At 43.0% G+C, this 26751-nt stretch overlaps 1 protein-coding gene across 1 annotated transcript in view; it reads right to left on the reverse strand.

Moving 5' to 3' along the window:
• Positions 1-19876, reverse strand: part of MYO15A (myosin XVA) — a 204666-nt gene extending 184790 nt beyond the window's left edge. The window contains exons 1-2 of the mRNA XM_033914963.1: positions 19793-19876; positions 6549-6654 (exon numbers count right to left, since the gene is read on the reverse strand). The gene's annotated coding sequence lies outside the window, so the exon portion shown is untranslated. The remainder of the gene's footprint in view (positions 1-6548; positions 6655-19792) is intronic.
• Positions 19877-26751: the final 6875 nt, after the last annotated feature.

The raw sequence follows: 26751 nt of genomic DNA on the forward strand, positions 1-26751 counted from the left end.
AAATCTTCTTCCCACTAAAGTCTGTGTATTTGGTTTTTGCAGCCCAGCATTCAGAGCATGTCCAAAATTTCCGTGGAATGGTTTTGAGAATGGAGACTTTGAGGATTTCTGTGGATTGTCATCAAACTGCTGACGAGGTGGAGACTGAGGTTGATCTTCAAACTCATCCTCATCCTCATCTTCGTCAAAATCTGTAAATGATATATGTGGCGATGGAGGAAGAGGAACATCAAGCTTTTCCCTTCCAAACAGCTTAACTTGAGGTCTTGGAAAGAGTCTGTATTTCCTACTTAAAGAAACTGTAGAAGGCCGTTTTTCTTCTCTTTTCTGCTGCTCAAAATTCTGTGACATGAAAGCGTAATTCCCATATTGTTCATCAGCTTGCTCTGTTTCATCAGCCTCCATGATATCATCCATGGGATATGCATAGGGATTACATGAAGACTGAAAATATGGTGCGCCTTCATAACTACTGCAAGTTACTTCACGTTGAGGAGTATAGTTTTCATAGCGTTCCATGTCTTCTAACCCTTGGTCATACTGTCCATCAAAAGAACCACACTGTACATATTGAGGGTAGCCATAGGGCTTGGTTTCATCGTTGTCATAATCCATTTCACCACAGTCTTCATAGGGTGAATAAGTTTCTACATCATAATCATAGTAGCCATTTTGGTTTTGTGATGAGTATCTGTCGTCTTCATAGTAATCCACATGATCTTCATAATGTCCATATTTCTCTCTCATCTGATGTTCTGGACAGTCATCATATTCACTTATGCTTCTGCCATAAGTGTCATATCTATTACTGTAACCATATCGTGACTCAGGGTAATCTTCCTCATTGTTGTAATATCCATAATCATTAAGAGACTGGTAACCATAATTGCTTTCTTCATCTTGATAGTAATTATTATATTCTTGTGGGGCCCTTGACTCTTCGTACATGCCTGGTTGATGATATTTTTGGCATGACCGATGTAGGCAACTATCAGTTCTGGAATACTGAAAACCATATTCATCTTCATCCTCCTCATAAAACCTATGGGCTCCAGAGAACTTCTTCATGTTTGCTCGGTGCCTCAGAATCTCTCCTTCTGATGGGAACGGTAGCTTTTTGGCTCCCATTCTGGATAACCATGCCTCGTGCATGGATCGCTCATCTAGAGGAGCTTCGGTCTGTCGCCAAAGAAACTTTCTGATAAGCCAGCTGGTCGCACCAGACACTTTGCTTAAAAGCTGAATTTTAGGTTTGAACTTATCTTTTGCTTTTTTCCTACCAAACAATCCACCAAGCAGCCTGTTGGCTCCTTTTTTGCCCGCTTCTTCCGGCTCAGATTTGACAGATTTTGAGCCCAGGCGAATTAGCATGAAAGTCGATTTTTTGCTAGCTCCACCAGTGGCAGCCTCAGCTTCTTCCTTTTTCTTGCTCTTCCGTAGGCCCACCATGAGCTTGGATGTATTTTTCAGCACGGCTGCAGTCTTCTTTTTCTTGGCTAGCAAAGACGGGGCTATAATTTTGTTTTTTAGCCCCATGAATAACTTGGAAGCCGTCTTAAAATGTCCCTTCTTAGAACTTTTGGGCTTAAGGCCTTGGAACTTCATGAACAGCCTGGAAGCAGACTTTAATTTCCTTTTGGATTTAGTTGGCTCGGGTGGCTTCTTTGCGAGGCCTGCCAGGGCCTTAGTAGCCCCTTTCAAGTGAGCCTGGGCATTCTCCTTCTTTTGCACCTTCCTTTTCTTTCCATCAGCTGCCAGTCCCATGACAGCATGAGATGTGCCTTTCAGCAGGTCTCTCTTTTTGTGTTTAGACACATCATGACTGTTATCTTCATCATCACTCTCCTCCTCCTCTTCTTCTGATTGCACTTTCCTTGCTTTACCCGCTTTGGTCGGTCCCTTCGAGGCGGACTGCCCTTTTCGTTTCTCTTTCTTCCTTCTAGCATCTTCTTCGCTGTCTTCACTTTTCTCTCCTTGCAGTAGCTCAGCATCCGATTCCGCCTCCGAGTCACTAGGAATCTCTTTCTTCCCGCTTTTTACATTTTTCCCTTTCTTTTTGTCATCGTTCTCTTTCTCCTTACCCCCTTTTGTATCAGCTTTTCCTCCCTTTTTCTCGTCTTTCCCACTCTTTGGTTCAGGTTTGGCTTTCTTGGGTTCAGCTGTCCCCTTACTCTCACCTTTCTTTGCTGCCGGCTTCTTATCGTTCTTTTTGCCTCCCATGGCTTGGATGATTTCAATTCACGCCAGTGGTTTAGCTTTCGTCTACCTTAAAACACGCCTGTTCTGAGTTGTGGCAGAGTTGAACACTTGTCCAGTTCTCACTCACATGATTAAAATAAAAAAAATAAGAGATAGGAAGAGCCAGTTTCTATGTGGCAAAAACCACAAAAATATTTTTTCTTCCTTTCTCCTTCCAACTATCCACTCAGTACGCAGCTTAGCAGTTCCGATCTTGCTCCTGTTTCTATAAAGTTGTGTGGAACTTAGTAAGATGACGTTTGTCTGTATTTCTTTCTCCAGTTATCATGGCATCCAGATCGATTCTTATATACCTGTGAGAAATGCGCTCGACAACAGCACATCACTCTGTTTTAAGGCGTGGTGCTTCGTCCTGATGCTTACAACATCCGGCGTGGCATCCTCAGTAAGATCCCACTGGAGTGCTCTGCTCGGAGAGTTGGTTTCCTTTCAGCGCTCCATCGGAATTCCTCACACGGCTTTTGCTCCTTTCTTCTGCCTTCTTACGGGGCACTGGGAGTTAAGAAAGCCAAGATACGCTGGCTGCGCTGACCAGAATGCAATTGTATCTCCTTGCTTCATTTCTGTATAAATAATGCAAGCAAGCAGTAACCCTTCTTCCCCGGCAAAGAAAGGGAGGCAGAGCTAAGATGTGTCACGATAAGACAGTCCTCCGAGTGCCCCAAGAAGTACAATTGTATGTCTACGGCCTCAGGCACATAAAAGTCTCCCTCTCCGTATCTATCTATGTAGTTTCTCTTTGAAAATTAGTCCTTGGAATAACTGGAGTTTAAAACTTCAGTTTCCAACTGTTTTTAGAGTAATTAGGAAGAGTCAATTGATACCATCATTTTCTTATCAGGCTGTTCAGATTCCCAATTGATTTAGGAGAGAAGCAGAGTAATTTACCTGCCATAATTAAAGATTCAAATAATGCTTATTTTTTTTATATTATACTAGTATTTTAGCCCGTTACATTAACGGGTGCTAGAATATATGTCTCTGTGTCTTTATTTCTGTCTCTCTCTCCCTCCCGCTGTCTGTCTCTCTCCCTGGCCCCCTTTGTCTGTCTGTCTTTCTGTGTCTCTCCCTGCCCCTGTGTCTTTCTTCTTTTCTTTCTATCTATCTATCTGTCTCTCTCCCTGCCCCTGTGTCTTTCTTCTTTTCTTTCTATCTATCTGTCTCTCTCCCTGCCTCCTATGCAGCACCATTTCTCTCCCACCACTTCTCTGTGCAGCAGCCACAGCAGCATTCCCTCCCCCTCCATTTCCCTCCCACCACAACACTTCCCTGTGCAGCAGCAGCGTTTCCCCTACCCCCCCTTTCCCTTCCCGCGGTCTGGCCGGCTCCCTTAGTCCCTTACCGCCCCCCTTCCCTTACCGCGGTCCCAACAAACCTTCCGATTCCAGCAGCGTCTGCAGCACTCTACACAGGCTACTTCGGGGCCTTATACTGCCCAGCAAATCAAGGCAGTAGAAGGCCCCGAAGCAGCGTGTGTAGAGTGCTGCAAACGCTGCTTGAATCAGAAGGTTTCAGGACCCGCAGCCCTTGCCAAACCCGAAGCGAGCTCTGGGGGTTTTTGGGGTTTTTACATGGGCCCAGCCGGAGCAGGAGGAGAAGCCTGGGAGCCAGGAATTAAAGTCCGTTGGGGGAGGGGAGGAGGGAGGAGAGCAGCTCCTCTCCCTTCCAGCTCCGGTCCGGCCCCCACTGACGTCACCCTGGCCAGTTCACGCTCCGAAGCCGCAGGAGACGCGACACTGTATGGCCTCTTCTTTCTGCTGCCACGAACATGAGTTCTGGGGAAGGACGGCAGCGGTGGCGGCAAACGTACAGGAAAGGAGGGAGGGAGTACTATATACTGCAACTTACAGCATTCTCATAAGATCTTCAGATGTGCTCCTTATTGATTTTGTGCTTCTTGGCTTTATCCTTCAGATGACAAGAGCTGCTACGGCCAACAGGCTCTGCGCCGCCACGCGCTTGCGCACTCCTACCTGCGGGTCCCTACAGCGCACGGAAAATGGGATCACGCAGGTTTGAGTGCGCATGTGCGCTTAGGGCTTTATTAGATTAGATTACTGCAATTCTTTATATAAAGGAATTACTCTAAAAGAATTATGACGTTTACAAATAATCCAAACCACAATAAAAATCATCTCTAATAAGAAAAAATACGATCATGTCACACCCCTCCTCCAGAAAGCACATTGGCTGCCTAGAATCACATTCAAGATAGCTCTATTAACATTCAAAATATTAACAGCTAAAGCACCAATATTCCTAGAAAGATACCTAATAACTTATACTCCCATAAGAACTTTAAGATCAGAGGACAAAACTCTTCTCTCCATTCCGTCTTCGAGAATCATCGAGATACTATATTGCCTGGTTATGTTAGGGAAGAAAGGATCCTTAACCGATTCAAGGAAGCACTAAAGTGTTGGCTTTATAAAATTGCATTCGAAACTTGAATTTTCTACGAGGCTATGGATAAAGTTACCCCTTCTTGTTTTAACCTTTTTTTGTCTCTCTTTTCTTTAAATTAATTTGTAGCTTCACCCTTTTCCCCTTTTCGTACTTGTATGTTTGGTGCACATCTTATTGTACATCGCTTTGAGATGTGAAACTGTGATTTAATCAAACTTTTAATTAAACTTGAAACTATTGTTATCTTTCTTTTTGCCAGTTGCTTGTCTCTGGCAGTGTTCAAGGCCCAATTAAAAGCCCACCTCTTTGAGAGTACTTTCGACTCCTAACTCCTCTCACCTTGGGTTCTGCATCCCCAATCCTATATGTCATGTCTGTCCAAGTTGGATTGTAAGCTCTTCATAGGAGGGACCGTCTATAAATGTCAGCCCACCTCTTTGAGAGTGCTTTTGACTCCTAATTCTTCTCACCTTGGTTTCTGCATCCCCAACCCTATATGTCATGTCTGTCCAAGTTGAATTGTAAGCTCTTCTGAGCAGGGACCGTCTATAAATGTCAGCCCACCTCTTTGAGAGTACTTTTGACTCCTAACTCCTCTCACCTTGGGTTCTGCATCCCCAATCCTATATGTCATGTCTGTCCAAGTTGGATTGTAAGCTCTTCATAGGAGGGACCGTCTATAAATGTCAGCCCACCTCTTTGAGAGTGCTTTTGACTCCTAATTCTTCTCACCTTGGTTTCTGCATCCCCAACCCTATATGTCATGTCTGTCCAAGTTGGATTGTAAGCTCTTCTGAGCAGGGACCGTCTATAAATGTCAGCCCACCTCTTTGAGAGTACTTTTGACTCCTAACTCCTCTCACCTTGGGTTCTGCATCCCCAATCCTATATGTCATGTCTGTCTGTCCAAGTTGGATTGTAAGCTCTTCAGAGCAGGGACCATCTATAAATGTTAGCCCACCTCTTTGAGAGTGCTTTCGACTCCTAACTCATCTCACCTTGGGTTCTGCATCCCCAACCCTATGTCATGTCTGTTCAAGTTGGATTGTAAGCTCTTCAGAGCAGGGACTGTCTATAAATGTCAGCCCACCTCTTTGAGAGTGCTTTCGACTCCTAACTCCTCTCACCTTGGGTTCTGCATCCCCAACCCTATGTCATGTCTGTCCAAGTTGGATTGTAAGCTCTTCATAGGAGGGACCGTCTATAAATGTCAGCCCACCTCTTTGAGAGTGCTTTTGACTCCTAACACTTCTCAACTTGGTTTCTGCATCCCCAACTCTATAAGTCATGTCTGTCTGTCCAAGTTAGATTGTAAGCTTTTCCAAACAGGGACCGTCTATATATGTCAGCCCACCTCTTCAAGAGTGTTTTCAACTCCTAACTCCTCTCATCTTGGGCTCTGCATCCCCTACCCTCTATGTCAATGGTTCCCAACCCTGTCCTGGAAGACTATCAGTCAGTCAGGTTTTCGGGATAGCCCTAATGAATATGCATGAAAGAGATTTGCATGCAATGAAGATGATAGGAATGCAGATCTGCCCCATGCATATTCATTAGGGCTATCCCAAAAACCAGACTGGCTAGTGATCCCCCAGGACAGGGTTGGGGACCACTGCTCTATGTCATGTCTGTCTGTCCAAGTTAGATTGTAAGCTCTTCCAGGCAGGGACCGTCTATAAATGTAAAAATGTACAGTGCTGTGTACGCCTTTCAGTGCTATATAAGTGACAAGTAGTCGTAATGGATCACGAGGAACCGCAAGTTTTGTGTGTCCCTGTGCTGCCTTGTCAAACGTTTCAAAAGCAAAGTATCATCAGATTCGTTTTAACAGCGATTTCCAAGTCAGCTTAGTCCTTGCCTGATCCCAAGTGAAGACAACTTACCTCTCCATAGAAAGCGGGCTTCCTAGAATGGAGATGTCCCAGCTGAGCCCAGGGGCTTCTGCGACCTTTCCTGGGAAGAGCTGCAAACCCACCATGTACTCTCGAGCTGCAGGAACAGAAAAGAAGGTGAACCGATGGGGGGGGGAAAAAACCCTTATTACTTTTTTTTTTTCTTTTTTTTTTATAATTCTTTATTCATTTTCACAAATTACATTAAGTGTTAATATTTTCATTCACAGTAACAATAAATACATCACTTATAAACAATCATTGGTATATTACATATATTCTTATCCCTATCTCTCGCCCATCCCCCCCCACCCATATACTCCATTATTGTATGATACGTGTAATAATAAAATACCCCCCTCCCTACCTCATATATTAAAAAACATAAGGGAAATAATTTTACTTAATCCTGACAATCCTGATAACTTTTTAAAAAGAATATTGACCTGGAACTGCACTGTTAGTGCAAAATCTAACATTTGAAGCACAGAATGACGTTGCAAGCAGATGGAATCACTGTTACGTGCTAAAATATGAGCTTAGTGGGTTTTAACCCAAGACTTTCCTGTGCATTCAGAACAGATTTAAGGTGCTCGTATTTTTAGGATTTTCTTTCTTTTTTTTTTCTGCGGGTCCTGTGCTTTTTTCCACTATCTCACAGGACTTAAAAACTTAAGTGCGGATGTGTGGAGGCCATTAATAGAATATTATAACGATTAAGGTTAATTTACTATTCTTTTTCCTTATGTGATAATTTGTAGAAATGGGGGGGGGGGGAGGTGGGAGGGTTAGGATATTCTAAATAAATATCTGTATATTTTAACTGATTAATGCACATAAAAAATATAATATGGATGGATGGATGGAAGGGGGAGGGGTAAATTTACTGGAAATATATTGTTATGGAATTTTAAGTGATATATGTAATATGATAAGTTATATTTACTGTACACTTAATGTATATGATAAAATGAATAAAGATTTGGAAAAAAAAAAACACCCTAAGTGCACATCGGTTAAGTGCATGCTTTGGTTATCCGCAGCCTACCACCATGGTCCCGTTTTTTTTACATTAAAGTCAATGGACGTAAATTCCGTATACACTTCTCCCTCCGTATTCGCGGTTTCAATTATTCACGGTTTTTAACTTGCTGGCTCCTCCCCCCAAATTACATCAGCTTGCATAGAGAAATTGCTAATTCCAAGTGTTTACAGAGAAAATCGCTGATTCCCGGCACTTTCTTCGCCATGTTTTGCCATCTCCTTCAGGAACAGGCCAGGTCTCCCACCATGTTATTCGCATTTTCACCATATTCACGATGGTTTTTAATAGAAAACAGCGAATAATATATGAAAAAGTTATTTGCGGTTTTTCTGTATTTGCGGTTTTGTTAATCCCCTGTCACAGCGAATACAGAGGGAGAAGTGTATCTGCAATTCTGATCAGCACACAATCCACTTATGCGTGCCGATGTCGTAGGTCCCACCTGTATTCTTTCATGTAAAGTTCACTCCAGTTAAAAGCGATCATGTAGATGAGCCGTGTGTTTCGGAACAGCAATCTAGGCCTGGCCATGTGTTTGAACTTTCGGAACTGCACCGATTGTTATGCTGTTAACAAAACTATACATTTTCTGTTAAACCGTATCTGTTGTATACCACCATGGGTGATTCTCTTCATAAAGGTGGCTAATAAATATAATTAATTAATTAACTAACCCTTGTACCAGTCCTGGATATGAAAATAGAGAAAGAGATTAAGATAGCCAGACAGCAAGATTAGCTTGTTTTGGAAAGAGAAAGACAGAACCTACTGATTTTACTAAGAAGGAAATGTGTGTTAAGATATTCTGGTACATAGATAGACATGTCTGTTGTAGGATATGATGAGAGTTATTACAGCTTATATAAATGTAACATATCTTCTGGAGCCATATGGTAACGCAAGATAATGTGAAATCAATGGGTTCTTATAAACCTCCTTCTATGCACTGAAGAAAGCCAAACCAGCTCTCTTCAAATCATCTTTGAGGTCCAAGAAATGGTGCCAAATTCCTCTAGATTAGCTCTTTTCCTGGGGCATCTACCCTGCCCTCTCTGAGTGAGTGCCCTATAGATCTGCTGATGTTCTTTTGGTGGAGCGGTGCTGACACCCAGTAGTGGTTAAGTTTATTAACTTTTTTTTGTGATTCTGTCCCAGAAGGTCCAGATTAGAGATCTGCATGGGAACAGGGATCACAGGAATCCCGCGGGTCCCGAGGGAATCCCCCCTAACCCACGGGACTCCCACGGGGACCCCCCTCTGGCCCACGGGACTCCCAAGGGGATGGAAGGCTTTGGACACAGGGTTCGTCCATATAATATAATGGACACGTCAGCCTTAGTAAAAGAGGGGGTTTATAAGTTAATTACCTGAACAGAAAACACAAAAAGGGTTCCACCAAAGATATTCCACAAGGAAAACAGCAGCGCAAACACAAAAGAAACTGTGGAATTGATGATCCTGTCGGAAGTAATTGCTGCTTTTTATGGGGACGGGTGGGGACGGAGGTAATTCCTTGCGGGGAAGGGTGGGGACGGAGAGGATCCTGACGGGGACGGTTGGGGACGGAGAGGATCTTGATGGGGATGGGTGGGGATGGAGAGGATCCTGGCGGGGACGGAGAGGATCTTGGTGGGGATGGGTGGGGACGGAGAGGATCCTGGCGGGGACGGATGGGGATGGAGAGGATCCTGACGGGGATGGGTGGGGACGGAGAGGATCCTGATGGGGACGGTTGGGGATGGAGAGGATCCTGACGGGGACGGATGGGAACGGAGAGGATCCTGACGGGGACGGGTGGGGACAGAGAGGATCCTGACGGAGACGGGTGGGGATGGAGAGGATCCTGGCGGGGGCAGGTGGGGACGGAGAGGATCCTGACAGGGACGGATGGGGACGGAGAGGATCCTGGTGGGGATGGGTGGGGACGGAAAGGATCCTGGCGGGGATGGGCGAGGATGGGTGGGATTTCTGTCCCCGCGCAACTCTCTAGTCCAGATGGCTTTTGATCATGAATTGAGTTATAGTCCTGCTTTATATGAAACCTTCAATCTGATCTTGGATTGTGATCCAAAAAAACTCTATATAATCGGAACTAATGATTGCAGTTCATCTAAATCTCAAGGGAGTGTGTTTTGGGTGGGACTAGAGTGGGCTTCTAATTTAGATGTTTTATCTGCAATAATGGAACATTGTACAAACCATCCAGGGCAAAAATTGGACATTTGAGGCTAGTCCTGTTTCAGTAATGAATAAGTGCCAAAAAGGTGGCCAAACTGATCAGATGACCACTGGACAGTGGCGTAGCGAGGGAGGGTGCAGCCCCCATCCCCATATACCTCTTGAAATGTTCATTTCTCACATTACATCACATCCACTGGGATGTCTGTGTGGCCAGCCTACTAAGAATGCTGCCTCCCCCCCAATACATTTTAATGGCTTGTTTTTGTGCATTTTTCCTTTGAACTTTTTTTCCCCAAAAAAATGATTCTAAAAAATAAACACACTGAGGTTAAAAATATATAGCAAATGGCCATTTTCTCTACTGGATTTTTGGATATTTTTCCAAAAATATTCAAAATTGGATTCAAATGTCATATTGAAAATGCCCCTGATAGTAAAATAAATAGAACCAAAGGAAGAAAAAGAAAACATGGAAACTAAACAAGGAGCAGCCCCAAAGCAGATGACAGTTATTCCGCAAACAACTGAAAACCTGGCTTTTCAGCAAATTGTAGCTCTATCCTTCCCCCCTTCTACACATAAGTTCATGTCATCCTTTTTCTTCTTCTCTACCCACTATTTTAAGTTCTTGTAAACCGTGTCGAGCTCCATTCTCATGGAGATGATGCAGTATATAAACTTAAGGTTTAGATTAGATTAGATTAGAGAAATTGATAGCAGGAAGAACTAAAGATGCAGAGGACAGCACCTGAAGACTGGAGGGTGACCAATATAACACTAGTTCTCATAATGGAAACTATCGTGAGCCTGACATCAGTACCAGACAAAATGGTAAAAACTTTTATAAAGAACAACATTACTGAACATATATAGTCATAGTTTAATGGGGCAAAGTCAACATTGGTTTAGACAAGGGAAGTCTTGCCTTCCCGATCTCTGCATTTTTTTGAAGGTATATAAACATGTGGATAAAAGTGAGCCAGTTGATCTAGTAAATATGGAGACACCAGAAGAAATTAAAGAATCATGGGATAGGAAGCAGTGTCCTATTGTAGAGTGGGAGAGAATAAGGTTAAATGGTCATTTTTTTTCACTGCCTCAAGGATCTGTACTGGAACCAATACTTTTTAATATGCTTATTAAATGATTTGATAAAAGGAACAAGTGAGGTGAATAATTTTAGTTCATCTGCAAATTAGATCAAAGTTGTTATGTTCAAATGATTTTTATTATTTCTACCAGAACATACAAATAGAAGTTGCATACAAATCCAAAGAATAACAGTGCAAGCTCACCCCCTTCCCTCCCATCCCTCCCCACCCCGAAAGTCCAATGCCACTACCGAGAGTGTAAGGTAGTCCTAACGATTCAAGAGTCTACTGCGAGCCTACGGTGTGAGGTCCTGCCAGAAGCATTCCCAGGTCTGACAGAATTTGCGGCCCGGTCCACGCTCTAAATCTCCCACTAGTCTCCGCTCCAGCGTCGCATGAACAATCATCAACGCTCTCCATTGAGCGTAGGAAGGTGGATCTCGGGACAGCCAGTGAGTAAGAATTGCTTTCTTCCCCATCAAAAGCACTCTAGTGACAAAAGCTGACATTCCTTTGGGTTTGGGCGCGGCTATATTATAATGGCCAAATAAAGCTTTCGGTTGTGGGAGCCAACGCCTCCGCCAAAGCTGCGTAATATAGTGCCCTAAATGTCGCCAGAACTGTTTAATTTTGGGGCAATTCCAAAGCATATGCCCCAATGAAGGGTGAGCTTGAGCAAGATCAAAGTTGTTAAATCACAAACTGGTTGTATATGAGGACCTTGCAGGATTATAAGACTGGGCATCCAAATGGCAGATGAAATTCAATGTGGACATATGCAAAGTAAGAACATAAGAATAGCCTTTCTGGGTCAGACCAATGGTCTATCACAGTAGCCAATCCAGGTCACTAGTACCTGGCCAAAACCCAAGGAGTAGCAATATTCCTTGCTACTAACTCCCCCGTCTTTGTCAATAACAGACTATGGACTTTTCCTCCAGGAACTTGTCCAAACCTTTCTTAAAACCAGCTACGCTATCCACTCTTACCACAACCTCTGGCAACGCTTAACTATTAACTATTCTCTGAGTGAAAAAAAATTTCCTCCTATTGGTTTTAAAAGTATTTCCCTGTAACTTCATCGAGTGTCCCCTAATTGATGAAGTTACAGGGAAATGCAAAGTGATGCATACAGATAGAAAGCATTGCCAAGGAAAATGCGGCAATGCTTTGGACTCCTCCACCCTGTTTGGAGCAACAGTCAAAAAAGTAATGGAATATTAGGAATCTTTAGGAATGAATATACCCCCTTCCGACCCCTGAAGATTTTTAGGTCTGTAACACTCCATGGTGCAATCATACCCAGATACCCCCAAAGTAATCCGCTCCACTTTGTAACTCTCCTGGAAATGTCCAGATTACCTCTTGTGTAATCCGCCTTGAACCGCAAGGTAATGGCGGAATAAAAGTCACTAATGTAATGCAATACCTTGAATATTAAATGCATTGTTGTCATTCACTCTATACTGCTGGAAAACAGAAAGATTATGGAATATAAATTTTGAAATTAAATTAAAATACTCCTTATAACAAAACCAGAAAAGGTTCAAGGAGGATCAACAAACACGATATAGGGGATGGAACAAGCTCCTTTGTGGGGAAGGGCTAAATTGGTTAGGGTTTTCAGCTGGAGAAGATACAACCAAGAGGGGAGGGGTAGGATAGAGGTCTATGCAATTAAGGTGGAGTGGGATGACTATGTGAATTGGCTGTTTGCTTTTTCAGAAAGGATAAAGATTATGACAGGGGTTGCCATTCAAAATATAACTAGAAATTGGAAAGATTATACAAGACTTAACTATACTTTTTGGTGGAATTCTATATGTTATATTTATAAAATGGAACGAATTCTTGCTATGCAAAAAGGAAATTATAACAAGTTTAAAAAAAATTTGGGGGCCATTGATTGAATATTCGAATGATTAGACACTTTTTTTTTTATAGAAGAATAATATGATATGGGATTGGGAGGGTATAATGTGTGAGATTCAAATAAAATGTTGATATGTGTGGAAGGGAAGGGGGGAGGGGGGATAATATAAGATTTAATATTATATGAAGTAAACAAGTGAATTGTATGAATGTTGAATGATTATTGTATACTTGTTATGAGATATGAAAATGAATAAAGAATTGGAAAAAAAAAGAAAGGATAAAGATTGGGGACACACAATGTCGTTCCTATATGCTGGGAGGAGAGAAGCTGATATGCACAGACGGGGAGAAGGACCTTGGGGTTATAGTGTCCGAAGATCTAAAGGTGAAAAAACAGTGTGACAAGGCAGTGGCTGCTGCCAGAAGGATTCTGGGCTGTATAAAGAGAGGCGTAGTCAGTAGAAGGAAGAAGGTGTTGATGCCCCTGTACAGGTCATTGGTGAGGCCCCACTTGGAGTATTGTGTTCAGTTTTGGAGACCGTATCTGGCGAAAGACATAAGAAGACTTGAGGCGGTCCAGAGGAGGGCGACGAAAATGATAGGAGGCTTGCGCCAGAAGACGTATGAGGAGAGACTGGAAGCCCTGAATATGTATACCCTAGAGCAGGGGTGTCCAATGTCGGTCCTCGAGGGCCGCAATCCAGTCGGGTTTTCAGGATTTCCCCAATGAATATGCATGAGATCTATTAGCATACAATGAAAGCAGTGCATGCAAATAGACCTCATGTATATTCATTGGGGAAATCCTGAAAATCCGACTGGACTGCGGCCCTCGAGGACCGACATTGGACACCCCTGCCCTAGAGGAAAGGAGAGACAGGGGAGATATGATTCAGACGTTCAAATACTTGAAGGGTATTAATGTAGAACAAAATATTTTCCAGAGAAAGGAAAATGGTAAAACCAGAGGACATAATTTGAGGTTGAGGGGTGGTAGAATCAGGGGCAATGTTAGGAAATTCTACTTTACAGAGAGGGTAGTGGATGCCTGGAATGCGCTCCTGAGAGAGGTGGTGGAGAGTAAAACTGTGACTGAGTTCAAAGAAGCGTGGGATGAACACAGAAGATTTAGAATCAGAAAATAATATTAAATATTGAACTAGGCCAGTTATTGGGCAGACTTGCACGGTCTGTGTCTGTGTATGGCCGTTTGGTGGAGGATGGGCTGGGGAGGGCTTGAATGGCTGGGAGGGTGTAGATGGGCTGGAGTAAGTCTTAACAGAGATTTCGGCAGTTGGAACCCAAGCACAGTACCGGGTAAAACTTTGGATTCTTGCCCAGAAATAGCTAAGAAGAAAAAAATAAAAAAAATAAAAAAAAATTTAAAATTTAAATGGAATCAGGTTGGGCAGACTGGATGGACCATTCGGGTCTTTATCTGCCGTCATCTACTATGTTACTATGTTCCTAAGTAGAAAAAAACCTCACCCCAGAAAAAAATATATATTTTCACTGAAACATATTCTGAAATTTTTGCTCGAAGATGTGGTATGTTTGGACAATCTCCTGGAGGAAAAGTCCATAACCAGGTAGCCACTGCTTATTTCTGAGTATAAACAGCACAAACTCTTATCTACGCTTTGGGCTGCTGCTAGAAATAGAACACTGGGCTGAAGGAACCTTGGTCTGGTACAGCATGGCAGATTTTAGGTTCCGAGCAAATGAGGTAAGAAGCTTGTGGCTACAGAGTGCTGAGTCCGGCCAATTCAGTATATTGTGAAGCATTGTAAAACTGAGATGAAGCAAAAGCACTGAGACTATGAATATAACTGTACCGGGCAAGGCTCAAAAGCGCATTCTCCTGGAGAAGAGATGGCTCAGGGGAGATATGAGTGGAGTGTAATGAGTACACGTGAATTGCTTGTTTACTCTTTCCAAAAATACTAGAACTAGGGAACATGCGATGAAGCTACTAAGTAGTAGATTTAAAACAAACAGGAGAAAATATTTCTTCACTTAAAGAGAAATTAAACTCTGCCAGAGAATGAAGTGAAAGCAGTTAGCTTAGCAGGGCTTAAAAAAAAAAAAGGTTTGGATCATTTCCAAAAAGTCCAAAAGCCATTATTAAGATGGACTTGGGCAAATCCACTGCTTATTCCTAGGATAAGTAGCATAAAATCTGTTTTTCTCCTTTGGATCTTGCCAGGTACTTGTGACCTGGGGTGGCCATTGTTGGAAACAGGTTACTGGGCTTGCACCTTCAGTCTGTCCCAGTATGGCAACTCTTATGTTCTCGTGTGAACCAGGACTAGGGCAATCAAGCCATTGTGACATCACTGCTGAGGTTGGCTCCTAGGCATTGGTGGAATGAGGCACGATGACATCACAACCTCAGCTCTGGAATGTTGCTACTCTTTGGGTTTCTGCCAGGTACTTGGGACCTGGGTTGGCCATTGTTGGAAACAGGATTCTGGGTTTGATAGACCTTTGTCCCAGTAGGGCAACTCTTATATTCTTATATTCTCCTTATATGATGATCTCATTATGAAGCAGAGATGAACTAGATGTGTTCAGTATTATACCTGTCCTTTCAGTGCACAGCGCTGGACAGAGATTCCCTGTGGTACCCAAACTCATGATCCCACAGGCATCTCCTAAAGGTCTCTCCCCATCTTCCTTCAGCCTTACTGGCACATCTGGTCCTGAAAGCTCACGTACTACATATCTTTTCATTATTCATAAGCTGGCCTGCCGTTTTGGTCCAGGTCAAATGTGATCTTTCAGCCCATCTTTATTGGTAGGCAAGTTGAACCCAAGGAAGACCTAGTGGCCGCAGCAAGGGACTGAAAGCCAGGACAGTTGCAGTTCATATCCCACTTGGGCTACACCATTCCTCGTGATGTCGTGTAGGTCACCAGGCTCTCATTGCCTCAAGTACTCACTGAGAATGTAAGCCCTTTGGGTTAGGTACATAGGGAGTGTGCCCTTTAGAGCAGTGGTTCCCAACCCTGTCCTGGAGGAACACCAGGCCAATCGGGTTTTCAGGCTAGCCCTAATGAATATGCATGAAGCAAATTTGCATGCCTATCACTTCCATCATATGCAAATCTCTCTCATGCATATTCATTAGGGCTAGCCTGAAAACCCGATTGGCCTGGTGTTCCTCCAGGACAGGGTTGGGAATCACTGCTTTAGAGCACAGCGCTTTACGCCGATTCCCATGCCTTAACGCCATGCCCTACGCCGATTCACATATCCTAACACTAAGTGTGAATTCTGGGACACCAGTTCTGGGGTTAAAGTATACCACCCTAAGTGCCATAATAGGCTAAGCTATGATGTCTTATATTCCACAATCTCTCCAGTAGATTATACAATAATAATTTCAAAAGATTCCTAATATACCCGGCTCTCAGTTTTCAACATTTTACGAAATAACCAATACGACGTGACTGACCTAATTTGCACAGGGATATCATTCCAGACCTTTGCCCAAAGATATGCAAAACTCAATTGATGATAGCGTTCACATTTTTTAAGGTCGAACTGGAGAGCAATTAGAGCTAAAGCACCCTGAGGTGGTGGGTTCAAGCCCCAAACTGCTCCTTGTGACCCTGGGCAAGTCACTTAATCCTCCATTACTCCAGGTACATTAGGAAGATTCTGAGCCTGCCGGGACAGATAGGGATAAATGCTTGAGTACCTGAATGAAAATCACTTAGAAAACTTGATAGGTGGTATTTAAATTAATTAATTAATTAATTAATTAATTAATAATAAACAAACAGCTCCTGGATTTTGTAAAAGCAAGCAATGTTTACAAATAGAGGAGGAACATCCAAGCCAAATGGCTGGTGTAAATGTAGGCAGTGAAACACGTAACTGCTAGTTAGAGAATGACACGGGGACAAATTTCTCCCCATCCCCACAGGAACTCATTTTTCCGTCCCGTCCCCGCGAATTCTTTTCCTATCCCTGCCCCATTCCTGCAAGCTCCGTCCTCATCTGCACAAGGCTCAAACACTTTCAAATCCTAAGTAGCAACATTCTAAAACTCGGGAGATACAGAATGGGGAAAATTAGGTTCCTGTGGGGACGGGGAAAAATTTCTCCCTGTGTCATTCTCTATACTACGCTGCACCACTCTAGAAATCAAAATGTAGTAAAAGTGAGCCAAGTAAAGGACAATCAAGCCATTGTGACATCACTTCTGAGATTGGCTCTTATTGGTGGAATAAGGCATTATGACATCACACTGGTTCATAGACAATGGCGCGAAAGACAAAAGCGCGTGCCGACAATTGAGCGCAGCACGCGCCGCCACGCCGCTCTAAATTACAGTTTTTAGGGGCTCCAACGGGGGGTTTTGTTGGGGAACCCCCCCAGTTTACTTAATAGACATCGCGCCGGCGTTATGGGGGTTTGGGGGGTTGTAACCCTCCACATTTTACTGTAAACTGAACTTTTTCCCTAAAAACGCGGCGCGATGTCTATTAAGTAAAGTGGGGGGGGTTCCCCAACAAAACCCCCCGTTGGAGCCCCTAAAAACTGTAATTTAGAGCGGTGCGGCGGCGCACGCTGCGCTCAATTGTCTGGGCACGCCTTTGTCCCGGCGCGCTTTTAACCTGACACCCATCACACTACCAGCTCTACTTATCAGAAGCTGAAACTTTTCACACTATTTATTTATTCAATTTTCTATACTGTTCTCCCAGGTAGAGAATGACACGGGGACAAATTTTTCCCTATCCCCGCGGGAACTCATTTTCCCGTCCTGTCCTGAGTTCTTTTCCTGTCCCTGCTCCATTCCTGCAAGCTCCGTCCTCATCTGCACAAGCCTCAAACCCTTTAAAATCCTAAGTGGCAACAGAAATCCTAAGACCCAGAACAGAAACTGGAGAAGAGACCCCCCCCCCCCAAGCTTGCTTCTTCAGTCTGAGACAGGCCCTCTGTAGCATGGGGGGCTGGGGCCACTGACCTGTTTGCCAGCCTTGGAAGCAGCCCTAATTGGCATCATAAGATCCCGACACCGTGTAGCTAGATGAACTCTCCAGAACTTTCAGCAGCAGGAGCCAATCACTGAGGAACCCAGTTTAATTAGCTGGAAGAGTGAAACAAAAGGGGGGGGGGGGGGAAGATACAGCACCTAGATTCCTGATATAATGCCAAGCAAAGCTTACACTGAGACACTCGACATTCTTAAAGATGAACTTTACAAATAATGTAATGTAATGTAATGTAATTTATTTCTTATATACCGCTACATCCGTTAGGTTCTAAGCGGTTTACAGAAAATATACATTAAGATTAGAAATAAGAAAGGTACTTGAAAAATTCCCTTACTGTCCCGAAGGCTCACAATCTAACTAAAGTACCTGGAGGGTAATAGAGAAGTGAAAAGTAGAGTTAGAGGAAAAATAAAAATAAAATAAACATTTTAACAAGACAGCATTGATCTAAATACTAAATAATAAATTACTGATGATTTTTGCTGGTGTGGGGATCCAGCAAATAACGACTAATTGGAAAGACTGTTCTAGACTGAATTGTAGTTTCTGGTGGAACTCAGTATGTCATATGTACAAGATGGAAAGACTACTTGCAGTACAGAAGGGTTATTTTAAAAGGTTTCAGGAGGTGTGGAGGCCATTAATTGAATATTATAATAATTAAAGATTATTCTTTTTCCTTATGGGATAATTTGTAAAATGGGAGGGGGTGGGGGGATAAGATATTCTAATTAAATAGTGGTAAATTTTAACTGATTAATGCATATAAGAAATATGGTATATATGTATGAATAGAAAAGGAAAGGGGGTAATTTATTGGAAATATATTGTTATGGAATTTTAGGGGATATATGTAATATGATGAGTTATATTTGTTGTGCATTTAATTTATATAATAAAATGAACAAAGAGTTTGAGGAAGAAAGGGTGGGGGGAGGGATAGGTTAATGTAAGATTAATTGTAATATAGAAGAGAGATGTCTAGGTATGTATATGTTTGGATAGATTATTTTGTTGATATGGGGAGGGATGGGAGGGGGGTGGGGGGAATTAAAAGATGTATAATAACGTTGTTCAAGAATGTAATCAATTGTAATAATATTGTACACTTGTTGAAAGAAATGAAATGAATAAAGATTAAAAAAAAGATGAACTTTATATCATAGGTTCCAGGTAATAAAAGTCTCTCTAGACTGCAAAGCAGATACATACTAGCTGTGAGATTTCTCCCTCCTGCTGAGACCCGCAGACAGAGCTGGTACAATGTCATTAACCATTTGTAAATACCTCCCAGGGAGATCTAGAGTAGAGAATGACATGGGGGCAATTTTTTTCCCTGTCCCCGCAGGAACTCAATTTCCCAGTCCTGTCCCCGCGAATTATGTCGCTGTCCCTGCCATATTTCCTGTAAGCTCTGCCTTAAATGCACAAGCCTTGAACCCTTATGATTTTAAAGTGTTTGAGGCCTGTGCAGATGAGGATGGAAGGGGGCAAAGACAGGAAAAGAACTCACCGGGACGGGACCAGAAAATGAGTCCCTGCGGGGATGGGGAAAATTTTTGAACCCGTGTCATTCTCTAAGCTAGAGTATACCATCCTCATTGCAAGCTACCTTTGCCCACCTTAACCCTTTCAGGACCAAGGGACATATTTGTCCCATAACTTTAAAATCCTATAAATTTTGATTGGGATAGTCTACAGTTCTAAATTTGATATGTACGGATTCCATAGGATACTGCCTTTATGTAAACAAACTGGTTCCGACATTCATTCATTAGCGTCGTTGCCAGATGGACGAGAAGATTCACTTGCCACACTGTCCATAAGCCAGAAGTGTGATTTTTTAAATAAAAATAATGATATTTCACAAAAAAAATCAATTTTTTGGCATCTGCAAGCCCTTTTTACCATAAAAATGTCGTCAAAACCACAAAAATTGGCCTACGATCCTTATGGTCCTGAAAGGGTTAATGAATGAACTCCAGATGCTGAAAACCCTGACGGAGAGATAATCCTGGCAGCTATTAGACTGACCTCAGAACAAGATGAGATGCTGCTCCGGGAAACCTGTGTCCGGTGAAAATGCCATAAAAACCTAGGCCAGGAAAAGCCCAACATTTTAGAGTGCGCGCTTCAAATCTTTCATGGCAGTGAATTGCAGACCAGAAGGGAACTTTTTACTAGTGGAGTCAGCAGCGCTTCTGAGCTCCCACGAACTGGCAGGTTCCTTTCAGACCTGCTGCTTAATCCCCTCTGGTCAGGCACAAGCAGAGCAGCCGAGGAAGCGCTGGCGTCATGGATAAATAAGGCAGACAATGCGTGCTGACAGCTGTCCTCTGTTTCCAAGAAAAAGTGCACCAGGATGTGATTCTTACCCCCCTTGGAGAAACAGATAGCGCAGCTTATTATTCAGGCCCAGGTACACGAAGGCTTTTCCCAAGAGCACACAATTTGAGGATCCCACACTCTGGGCTGATTGACAAGGGCTGCGCACTGCCCTGCAAAGGACCTGGTTTTCATTTGCAGCTCAGACCTTTCACTCGCCAGGTTGGCTGGAGCTGGCGATGCTTGGAGGTGGCATTCACAGATGGGGAGGATGGAGTCTGGGCATTTGCTCAAGGGTGGCTTTTGTAGGCTGTATTTAGGGCTCATTATTGCATGAGTCGAGCCTCTTTCAGTTGAAAGGAAGCTCTGCAATGAGAGGGCATAGGATGAAGTTTAGAGGTAATAGGCTCAGGAGTAATCCAAGGAAATACTATTGTACAGAAATGGTGGTAGATGCTTGGAACAGTCTCCTGGAAGAGCTGGTGGAGACTGTGCCTGAATTCAAGAGGGCCTGGGATAGGCATGTGGGATTTCTTAGAGAGAGGAAGAGATAATGGTTACTGTGGATGGGCAGACTGGATTTGGCCTTTATCTGCCATCGTGTTTCTATGTTTCTATAACCATAAAGTTCTATGACATCACAATGCAGGTATAAAGAGCCTTAGCCTATAGGAAGAGGAGGAGAGAGTGGATGCTGCAGATGGGCCATTTGGCCTTTATTTGCCATCATGTTTCTGTATTTCTATAACCATAAAGCTCTATGACATCACAATGCAGGTGTAAAGAGCCTTAGCCTATAGGAAGAGGAGATGCAAATGTTAAGAGCCTTAGCCCATAGGAAGAGGAGGAGATAGTGGATGCTGCGGATGGGCCATTTGGCCTTTATGTGCCATCATGTTTCTATAACCATAAAGCTCTATGACCTCACAATGCAGGTGTAAAGAGCCTTAGCCTATAGGAAGAGGAGATGCAAATGTTAAGAGCCTTAGCCCATAGGAAGAGGAGGAGATAGTGGATGCTGCGGATGGGCCATTTGGCCTTTATCTGCCATCATGTTACTATATTTTATAACCATAAATTCTATGACATCATAATGCAAGCGTAAAGAGTCTTAGCCTATAGGAAGAGGAGATGCAAATGTTAAGAGCCTTAGCCAATAGAGAGAGGAGGAGATAGTGGATGCTGCGGATGGGCCATTTGGCCTTTATGTGCCATCATGTGTCTATAACCATAAAGCTCTATGACCTCACAATGCAGGTGTAAAGAGCCTTAGCCTATAGGAAGAGGAGATGCAAATGTTAAGAGCCTTAGCCCATAGGAAGAGGAGGAGATAGTGGATGCTGCGGATGGGCCATTTGGCCTTTATCTGCCATCATGTTACTTTATAACCATAAATTCTATGACATCATAATGCAAGCGTAAAGAGTCTTAGCCTATAGGAAGAGGAGATGCAAATGTTAAGAGCCTTAGCCAATAGAGAGAGGAGGAGATAGTGGATGCTGCGGATGGGCCATTTGGCCTTTATCTGCCATCATGTTTCTATAACCATAAAGCTCTATGACATCACAATGCAGGTGTAAAGAGCCTTAGCCTATAGGAAGAGGAAATGCAAATGTTAAGAGCCTTAGCCAATAGGAAGAGGAGGAGACAGTGGATGCTGCAGATGGGCCATTTGGCCTTTATCTGCCATCATGTTTCTATGTTTCTATAAAAAAAACTCTCACACAAGAAAGGATGTCAAAAAATTCAATACTCATATACTACATCCAAGTGATCCCCACAGAATAAATGGAGAAAAGCCGTCCGTGTCTAAAGGGATACAGAAACATTGCCCAAATAGACAAGCCCTTCTCAAAAAACCAACTTTGAGGCAGGCAGACACATCCTTGGTCAAAAACTCCAAGATAAGTGGAAAAATATCATAAAAATGTCAATTATGTTTAAAGAATACCAAAATCAAATCACACATCTTAAAAAATGGTGTTCATAGCAGTCTTCATCTTAGTGCTGGGGTATAGAAGCAGGAGCTTTTTTGAAACACTGTGATGTCATCGCGTCGGTCTCGTGATGACATTTGAAGCTTTAAGTCAGAGAACGCCGAGAGGCCATTTTACAATAGGAGGTGAAGCTGATTAACTAACGCTGTGAGCTGAGCCACTTTGCATTTTTGTTTTTTGGTTTACGATACAAATAAGTTTTTTTTATTTTTGTGTTTGTGCAGCAGTTCCCTGATGAAGCTCGGCTGCGAAACAGGGAGCCCTGTTGGAGATTGTGGAGATACACAGCAAGCGGCAAGGAGTTTGTAGCCGCTATATGCAGAGTTCGAGGTGGGTTACAAAGATCATTATCACTACACAAAAATAACCATACAGTGCAAAATCAAAATCAGACCAAACGCCTATGAAAGATTTCTAACGGTGGGTTACAAACAGCTAAGCAAGTCACTTACCCCCTTTAGGCAAACCACGATAGCAGTTATTAGCGCAGGGAATGCTGAATGCTCCTATGAGCGTCGGGAGCAGCGCGGAGCATTCAGTGCGGCTCACTGCGCTAATAACCGCTATCCTGGTTTAATGAAAGGGGGGGTTAACTCTCCACTGCAGCTCTCCTGGGACAGAAAAAAATGTGTCTACTGTATCTGAATGTGCCCTGCTTTGATAGTTTACAGACTTGTAGAAAGTATGTAAGAAATTATCATAATAAATCCGAGCCATAGCCACCAATTTTGAGTTTACGTAAACCTCCAAATCTTTCTTCGTTTCCGTTATACCCAACCACCCAGTGTCTGGGAAAAAAAAAACAGGACCACTTACATCAAAATACTTTGCAATTAGTTCAACATTTAGGGGTCCTTTTACTAAGGTGTGGTACCATTTTAGGGCGCCGTGTTCATTATATCCTATGGACACATTGGTGCATTTAGCATTTAGTAAAAGGCCTAAAGTATGACTTTTGAAAACATATTAGCATAATGTTACCCCCACCCTTCCCCCAGGTAATTCATAATTTGTGTTCCCAGTGTCCTCCTTCAATCTTGACACATTCAGGAAGTCTTTGACGCCCACTGCGCTGTTGGCTCAAGGAATTCTGGAGTTTCGTTAATTAAGAACTCAACTGGTTTGTGAGCTCAATGAGCTTCTGTTGAAAAATAACGTACTTGGATTTCAGGCAAAAGTTTTTGCTAAAGTAGGATGTTTGGGGGTTATTTGGAAAAGTGTTGGGGTCCCATTTTTCCCCCCCCCCCATATACCATGCACAATTGAGTAATTAGAGTACCAAGAAAATTGATCCTAGCCCCTCCACAAAGGGTAATATCAAAGAAGCAAAGAAATCGTGGAGAGTCGATGTCCAAAATGAAGGCTTTATTCAAATAAGTAAATAATCCACATAAAAATGTCTAGGGCCTGAACCTCTGGTTAAACATATGGACCCAACACGGTCCGTGTTTCGGCAGTATAGTCTTCCTCAGGGATCCCTATTTGGTCCTAAAATGCAGGCATGTGGAATGTGGATCAAACGCATTGAGACTTTACTTTCATTGTTTGATCCACATGCCTGCATTTTAGGACCACAGATGGACCCCTGAGGAAGACTATACTGTCGAAACACGGACCGTGTTGGGTCCATATGTTTCACCAGAGGTTCAGGCCCTAGACATGTTTATGTGAATTATTTTACTTGTTTGAATAAAGCCTGCATCATAGTCATTGACTCTCCACGATTTCTTTGCTCAACTGAGCAATTAACACACGAACAGAGAAGGTTTAAGCTGGATGCATTACTAAAAATCCTGCAAGGAAAATGCATCTCCCTCTCCTTCCCTCCGTTGGGCATCCAGTGACCTTACCAAGGAGTGCTTTCTATAATATTCTCTCCAGAGGGGGCAGAACTGTATATTGTGCGAATGAAAGCTTTCAGGTAAAACTCAAATGCATTTATAAGCCCACACGCTACTTCTCAATGTTTGGTCTTTCTCCATGGACACATCAGACCCCTTTCTTGACTCACACAGAGAGAGGTGGTGGTGTGAATGATGTTTGCTGAGCTGGCAGTGGTTTGGTTTTCTCAGTGTTGCCATGGTGACCTCCAAAGGAGCCATTGTGCCTGCTGGCGATAACAGCATCGTCAACCCACTAAAGGGCAGGAGAGAGAGAGTTGGAGGCAGTATTCTCCTACCCATCTGCAAATTAACTCACTAGCCCCCTTCGGCAGTTCTAGAGGCAGCCCTGCGTTAGGAAAACTTGCTTTGTGTTTTTCTGGCATGATTCATTTTCCCCTTATCTTTCTTTTCTTCATGCACTTGGAGAATTCCAATTGCCAGCTTCGCATTTATCGAATGGTCCCTCCCATGGAGACTCCTTTGATCTCCCACCTGATCTGTCATCGCCTGTCCAGATTTTGTACCAATCGGCCCCCCCCTTTCTGGTTTCAATCCCTCTGTAAGGTTTATAAACCAAAGAGAGCATTGCCTTCAGATGGTGCCACGAGACTCTTGGCGACCACTGAAGAAAATGTGAGATATGTAGCTACAAAATCTAAGATGTTTTCTGTAGCTGGAATGTCACTTCGGAATAAAGTGTCGGGACATCTAGAATTAAGCACTGACCGTTTAAGTTTCAAAAAGCTGTTGAAAACCAAGCTATTTGTGGACGCCTATAATGTAGAGCTACTCAACATATTTCTTGGTAGATGTAACTTCTATCCTGACTCTGTGCTTGAGTCAATAAATGGGTTCCTAAGTGCCTTTGTTATTAATTGCTTGGGTATTGTTTTTTTGTTGGGGCAAATGGGTTTTTTTTTTTTTGGGGGGGGGAGGGGGTTTCTATTCAAAGAAAATGTATTTTATGGTAGTGTAATTTAGTTTTATTTTTAGAAATGTAATTTTGTTTTATACTCCGCAAATATGTCTGTTTATTTTTGATGGAAACCGCTTTGTTTAAAGGAGGTATAGAACTTTTAAAAATAAATACAATAAATAAACCCTCCTCTCATGTTTCTTTTTTAATCTCTATGGGCTTCTCCTGCTGCGTTCAACATTTTCTCTCTGCTGCTGTTTTAATGAACTTCAAATCACTCCTAAAAACTTGCCTCTTCCTGAGCTCTTATCTGATGCTCGGAAATTTCACTGCAGATTTAGGTGCCTATGGGATAATGATTCCAATCAAGTCCAAGTTTCTCTTTCCCTCAATCCACTGCCGTAGGGAGCCAGGTCAGCACTGTCGGGTGGATGGCTCAGCTGCTGAAATCCACATTCTCAAATGCCAGCCTGTCGTGAAGAAGCAGCAAACCTGCTGAGTTTTCCTCGTCTTTTCTCTTTGATTGACTCCTGCAAAGCGATCATTGTATGGGCATAATTCTCCCCGGTTATGGTTGTCTTGTGTGGGATGAACTCCAGAAGCAAAAGCCCTTCGTCATCCCAGAAGACAGTTTCCATGACCTTGCATTCAGATTTTTTTGGGGTGGGGGATGACTTGTGCTTCCGCTGCTTTGACTCCATTTTGGACTCAGGATCTCTGTGCTAGACCCAAGTCTCATCTCCAGTCACCAAATGTTTAAAAAAAATTCACTTGGTCTTCACAGAGCGTCTCCAAGTTCTCCTGACAACACTGGAGCCTCATGGCCCTCTGCCATGGCATCAGCATTCTTGGAATCCATCTTGCACTAACCTTGGACATGCCCAACTTTTCATGGATCATTTTCCAAACTGTACCTACTGAGATGCCCATTTCTTCAGCTATTCAGGAAACATTAATTTGTCTGACAAAATTAAATCCTAAACTTTCTTGTGCATTTCTGTGGAAGTTGCTTGTGAGGGCCATCTTCAATGGACTCTCTACTCCAAAACTGCTTGCTCCAAATTTTTACTTTGTAGGATGATGGGGCAGACTCACCATAAACCGCAGTCATGCATTCTTGGATCTCCTTTGGCTTTTTCCCTTCGTTGGTCATAGCTAAAATGGACTACTGCAACTCACTACTACTTAATATATCCCAAAAAGAAAAAAGAAGACTCCAACTTATCCAAAATACAGCTATTAAACTAATCCACAACGCCAAGAAATATGACCATGTTACGCCACTATTGATCGATTCTCACTGGCTCCCTATCAGCCATCGTATTTTCTTTAAGGTCATGCTGTTAATATTTAAAACCCTAACCTATAATGAACCCCAATTTTATAGCTAAGATGTTAATACCCCACAACACTATACGCTCTCTCAGATCAACCTTCCAAAATCTCTTATCTATACCTTCTCTGAAAATAGTAGGCACAAGAAGAGCCGACATGTTTTCTGTAATGGGTCTCCAATGGTGGAACTCATTACCACAATACATTAAAAATGAAAAAGACCTCTCCTCCTTCAAAAAATTATTCAAATCTCGATCCAAGATGGCCGCGGATGCAAGCTGCTGAATCAGTCGCCGAACTGACGCTAAAGTTTGGAAGCTTTTTGAGCTCCCTTGAGCGGAATTTTGCCTCAAACATGCCAAAAAGAAGGGGAAAGAGCACCGGTGGGGCCTCCCTGCGCTCCGGAACACCTACCTCCGGCAACATTGAAGCGCTGTTTCGGCGTTTTCAGGACACCATGGCGACGTCGGGATTTCAGTTAGAGACACCTCTTGGGAACGGAGCAGAGGTGTCTCACCGAAGTTTGGAGACCACCTT

The sequence above is a fragment of the Geotrypetes seraphini genome, chromosome 11 (genome assembly GCF_902459505.1).
Source record: "Geotrypetes seraphini chromosome 11, aGeoSer1.1, whole genome shotgun sequence".
NCBI classification, from domain to species: Eukaryota; Metazoa; Chordata; class Amphibia; order Gymnophiona; family Dermophiidae; genus Geotrypetes; species Geotrypetes seraphini.